This window comes from Cebus imitator, unplaced genomic scaffold (assembly GCF_001604975.1).
Source record: "Cebus imitator isolate Cc_AM_T3 unplaced genomic scaffold, Cebus_imitator-1.0 Scaffold25, whole genome shotgun sequence".
Lineage (NCBI taxonomy): Eukaryota > Metazoa > Chordata > Mammalia > Primates > Cebidae > Cebus > Cebus imitator.
In genome coordinates, this window is record NW_016107340.1 from 8,398,563 (window position 1) to 8,404,420 (window position 5,858).

Sequence of the window (5,858 nt, forward strand, 5' to 3'; positions counted from 1 at the left end):
CGTCTCAAAAAAAAAAAAAAAAAAAAAAAAAAAAAAAGAAGAATATTCATTTGCTTCATAATATTTGGTTCTTTTTTTCACCCTCAGGTTGATAATTTAGTTTTTTTATGATTTGTCTTGTGTAGTGTTTTTATCATTTATTATTTTTTGTGATCAACTCAATAATTAACATTAAAAGACTCAATTTGTATCTAAATACATACGTTTTGTATTCCTTTTATAGTTAATTAGGACATTTTATATTATTTAGGTTTTTCACTGCTCTGCCTTTCTTTCTTCTCCTCCACTTTTTTATTTTTTCCATCTGAAGTCTGTGTTTGGGCACCCCTTTACATATTTGTTTCAGACATATGGTTTTGGGTCAAGAAGGTGTACCTCAGTTTGGCAATTACTGTTTCTAAGCACTGACTCAGAGGTGTATGAGTGGGTAGAAGCTCCTACGGTTTTTTGCAAAATGTATCATCCTTGTCACATATAAGTATATTAAAAATCCCTTGGACTGATCCTTAAATAGCCCCATTTAGTAAATTTCAGCAGCAGTAGTACTGTGAACCATTTGGATAAGATTTCCACTCAGTTTTCTAATGTATAATACTGGATTCTAGACCATATGGTTTTAATATGTTGACAAAAAAAGAATCATGTCTTACCAAAGTTCAAATAGATCAAATCCAATGTTTCCTCATTGTCACTAATGGTCTAACACTGTCAAAAAAGTCAATTAATTAGTACAGTAGGCTTTATTCTTTTAAAGCCATCAGGATTTTGCCTCGCTGTACTTTAAACTCTTTTGAATGGTTATTACTGGATTTCTTGATAGTCTGTCATCTAGTGGTTACTGGGGCATCCTAGTTTATCTTGCCAGTTTATAATTCATAGGGCACTTTATATATATATATATATATATATATATATAAAAAACACACTAGTATTTCATTTCACTCCTTAGCAATCATCAGAGTCTTCACAACCAGAAATCCTCCAAATTCATAACAGCCAATCTCCCTGTATCTGCAATGGTTTTAGGTGACTTGTAGACATTATCTCTGAGCCGCCAGTCACTATATCACTCCTCATTCCTTGCTAGTGCTCTCTTTCCAGGTCATGTTACTCATAGCAGCTTTAAAATATACAATGGGAACAAAAGGAGAGTAACGTGAGCACACTTAGTAGATAACAAAGGATCAGAGAAAGTAGGTCCTTGATATTCTCTTTACTTTTTCCCCAGCATATTCCTCTCTAGCCTCTGATAAACCTACCCCAAAGAAAGAAGAGAAAAGCATCATTGGGTTAGGCAGATCCCAAAGTTTTATCTTAGTTCTAGATTTTGAAGTTCTGGATTCAGAACTAACTAGGGCTTAAACATTGGAACAATTTCTCTGTTTAAAATTAAGAATGTCTTTTACCTCCTTCTACTACCTAATAATAACAACATAACTCATGCAATAATAGCTATTATGTACCATTTTATTTAAGCAAGATAAATATTTAATAATATGGGCTCTAAACATATTTGAGCCCTTACTGGCACCAGGCATTATTTCAAAGACTTGATAATCATCTGTTTAAATCTTCTCTGTATCTCTGCTATCACTGTTTTGTGACAGTTTTGCAGTGATAACAACAGAGATGAGGATACTGAGATTAGAAGAAATGAAATAAATTGCTCAAATTCAACAGCAGGACTGTCTAATTACAAAGCTCACCTCCTTTTAATCCCCTTCACTACATCTCTAAAGAATGAGAAAGTCTTAAAAAAATTACATCCTTTTGGCCGGGCACGGTGGCTCAAGCCTGTAATCCCAGCACTTTGGGAGGCTGAGGCGGGTCGATCACGAGGTCAAGAGATCGAGACCATCCTGGTCAGCACGGTGAAACCCCGTCTCTACTAAAACTACAAAAAATTAGCTGGGCATGGTGGCGCGTGCCTGTAATCCCAGCTACTCAGGAGGCTGAGGCAGGAGAATTGCCTGAAGCCAGGAGGCGGAGGTTGCGGTGAGCCGAGATCGCGCCATTGCACTCCAGCCTGGGTAACAAGAGCGAAACTCCGTCCCAAGGAAAAAAAACAAAAACAAAAACAAAAACAAAACAAACAAACAAACAAAAATTACATCCTTTGGAGCAAAGCCACATAGAATCTGAAGCTGTAGAAAATGGTTCTTGTGTTTCTTTTATATACTGCAGTCACACAAGCAGTAGGCATTAGCCTTTTGTAGTTTGTGGCTACACATAATTGCTCTGAAATTCTTTCTTCAAAGAACCAAATAGGTATAAAGATATTCAAAGAAACTTTCTTCATAAGAACCAGATAGGTATAAAGATATTAAAAGTTTACTTTAGGAATTGGTGTTAAAGTGATTACACGCATTTGGGGGAAAGCTGGAATGGCAGTAAAACAATAAAGACTGTTAATTCAATTCAGCGTAGAATCTGAAAACAATTTTTAAACCATAATGCAGAACATATTTAGTCTGTCACCTATTTTATCATTCAACAATTAATTATTAAGTGCCTACTAAATGCCAATCATCACCTAAGTCCTGGGGGAAAATGGATTAAGAAAGCTCCAATAGTTAAGCAAGCTATGTATCTGCTTTTTTCATCTTTAGAGTGATATATTTGCCATTGAGGTACATTTATATGTTATATACATATATATTTAGAATATTATATACACCTACATATGAACATATTTATATATTATGTACATACATAATATAAAATACATATGTGCATTATATTATATATGTATAATATATAAAAATGTATAAATGTATATTTAGAATGTTTGTATTTATATATGCAAATATATATGCATATATTTGGTATTTATATAATTATGATGAAGTATCAGCACTTTTGAATTTTTTTACTACTAGCACTTAAATAACATTGATTACTAAATCAACTTTGCCAAAATCTGTGAAAAGTAATCATTATCATTATTATTTTTAAAAAGGACTTTTCTCTGTCACACAGGCTGGCACAATGCCGGCTCACTGCAGCCTCAATCTCCTGGGTTCAAGCAACCCTCCCAGCTCAGCCTTCCATGCAGTTAGAAATCTAGGTTTGCGCTATGGCCATATTCGGTTAATTTATTTATTTTTTGTAGAGATGGGGTCTTACTATGTTGCCCAGGCTGATCTCAAACTCTATAATTTATAACGTTTAGTTCTAGAAATACAAAAAAAAGGACAAGATACAATAAGGACCAAGATGGGGGTTGCATAGAGTTAAATATTAAGTGTTATAACTAAGCGCACAAATAAGTAGCAAGCCTTTCTTAGACGATTAATGTGGTTGCAGCAGTTTTATAGACGACCAGATTCCTTAGTTTATTTTAGTTGAAAAGTGCAGAATAGGGACAGCCTCATTTCAACATGCATTTCTGAAAATCTAAGCTCATAGTGGCCTTCTTTTTCCCTTGTTTTCATAGGAGATGGTGTAGAGCATGCTTGTCCTTGAAGTCTGGTATCACAGATGTTTTTAATTCCTGAATATTTAGTTCACTCTAGAACGACATGAATTAACTGATTTTCTATGAGTTGTACAAGAATGATTTCATTTTAAACATGTTTGCAATTTGGTGGATGATCTAGCTGTTAGACATGCCTACATAATCTTGTTTCACAGAATATTTTTTTCTGCAGATCCTTCATGTTGTTACTCTGGTAACTAAATCTAATCCCATTGTAATTAAAACATTTATGACCATGTCAGAGGCATGTGAAACAGAACCAATCCATCTTAAATAGGAGCTGGGTAAAATGAGGCTGAAACCTGCTGGGCTGCATTCCCAGATGGTTAAGGCATTCTAAGTCACAGGATAAAATAGGAGGTCGGCACAAAATACAGGTCATACAGACCTTGCTGATACAACAGTTTGCAGTAAAGGATCTGGCCTAAACTCCTCCAAACCAAAATGACAACAAGAATGATCCCTGGTTGTCCTTACTGCCACCCTCCCATCAGCATCATGGCAGTTTACAAATGCCATGGCAACATCAGGGAGTTACCCCATATGGTCTAAAAAGGGGAGGCATTGAGTAATCTACCCTTTGTTTAGCATATCATCAAAACATAACCATAAAAATGGGCAAACAGCAGCCTTCAGGGATGCTCTATGAAGTAGCTGTTCTTCAATTTCTTTATTGAATAAACTTGCTTTCACTTTACACTGCAGACTAACCCTGAGCCCTGAATTCTTTCTTGCACAAGATCCAAGAACTCTCTTTGGGGTCTGGATACAGACCCCTGTCCTGTATCATATTCATGGTGACCACAGAAGGGACTATAGTGCAGAAACCCTGACCCAACAGCTACCTTTGGGTAAGTGTTGGGGTCCTGTAACATCTTTCTGGCAAAATCTTGAAGGGACAATACTTAAGAACTCTCCCCCCACCAACCAACCCAAAGGAAATAGACTGCAGCAGTGATTGGATGACTTTGGGTAAGTGGTGAGGTACCTGTATAAAGAATGGGATTGGGTTAGAGGCCTAACTTAGGGGAGTTGGAGTCTCTCCTAAGACAGAGTGAGTTAGAGGCCCTTCTTAATGAAAGTCAAGGATGCTTGAGTGACCTTGGGTTGGAGGCCTGACTTAGGAGGGTTAGAGTCCCTTCTAAGATTTAGGGGATTAGAGGCCCCTCTCAATAAAATCTCTCTTGGCTAAGAACAGGTTTGGCACTGTGGGATGTTAACTGCTATTCTCTTTGGATTAATGTACGTTGCACTCTTTGCTAACAGCTGTGGGTAATAGGATTAGGCATTTACAGGTTTGTGTGACATGGGGAACATTCTCCTCCCTAAAAGGAGAAACTTGAGAGCTGTTAGGACTGCTGGAGAAGATCCCTGCTCGACTGGCAGCAGCCACCTGAACTTTTCAGTGTTGCTGCCATGGGTGGGTCTTTCTCTGGCCTCCCTGATCATTGTGCCTTTCCGACCCTGCCACAGGCAATGCTTTTCTTTCTCTCCTTTCTCTTTCTTATCTTCTCTATTATTCAGGGTGACCATCTTGCCCAGAGACCACATGTTGAAACTTCTGGTCAGAGGTTGAATTAACCATGAGGGGGCCTAACTAAGGGCAAGTTTAAGCCTTTCAAGTTTAATAGTGGGTGCTAAGAAGAATGGCTAATGTCTATGTTTTGTTACGTGTATTTTGCTCTGGTCAGAACAGAAAAAGATAATTTTCTTTTGTGTAGTGGCTTGGCCCCTAGGGCTGTGTGCAGCCAGCTGGGACACTAGGGCTGCTCAGGAAAAGGAAACTCAGAGGCCTGGTATGCAGGCAAAAGGAAAGACCTTCTTGCCAGTCAGATTTCTGGCTTCTCTCTCTCTCTGTAATCATGTGACCATGGTTTCACTTTTCAAAATGGCAGCCTGGGTTCAGGGTTCAATTTCTGGCCTAGGGTATGATCCTTTATCTTCTGTCTATGTATTTATATGCATTATGTGTGTGATGCTTACATATGAAAGAGCTTTAATTAGTTTAAAAATAATAAGAACTTAAATCAAGTATTTTATCAGAAAATTTAAAAGTATAATGCCTTTTAGTTCATGTGACTTAAGTAATCTTTGGGAACTAAAGACAGTTTAAAATTATTGGGAAAATAAAGACATTGGTCTAAATTACACAGGTCGGATATTAAGTTTACTAAATGCTTTAAGGTCATAAACTGCTTCTTAGGCTTTGAAAATTGTTCAATTTACCTACCTTAAAGCCATTAGATTCTAGATAAGGCCTGTGGACACATGTAATTTGCCATGCACCCTAGCTATACAAAGAAGATTATAAAGAAAGAGATTTTATATAAGAAAGAATCTTGTATGATAAATTCTTGTCCTAAAGTAAAATAACTGGTTG

The 5,858-nt window shown here is 36.9% G+C and overlaps 1 long non-coding RNA gene across 1 annotated transcript in view; it reads right to left on the bottom strand.

Annotated features, from left to right (window-relative positions):
* Window positions 1–5,858, bottom strand: part of LOC108300266 — a 35,728-nt gene that overhangs the window by 22,319 nt on the left and 7,551 nt on the right. Inside the window, exon 2 of the long non-coding RNA XR_001823320.2 lies at window positions 943–1,120. This is a non-coding gene — a long non-coding RNA (uncharacterized LOC108300266). The remainder of the gene's footprint in view (window positions 1–942; window positions 1,121–5,858) is intronic.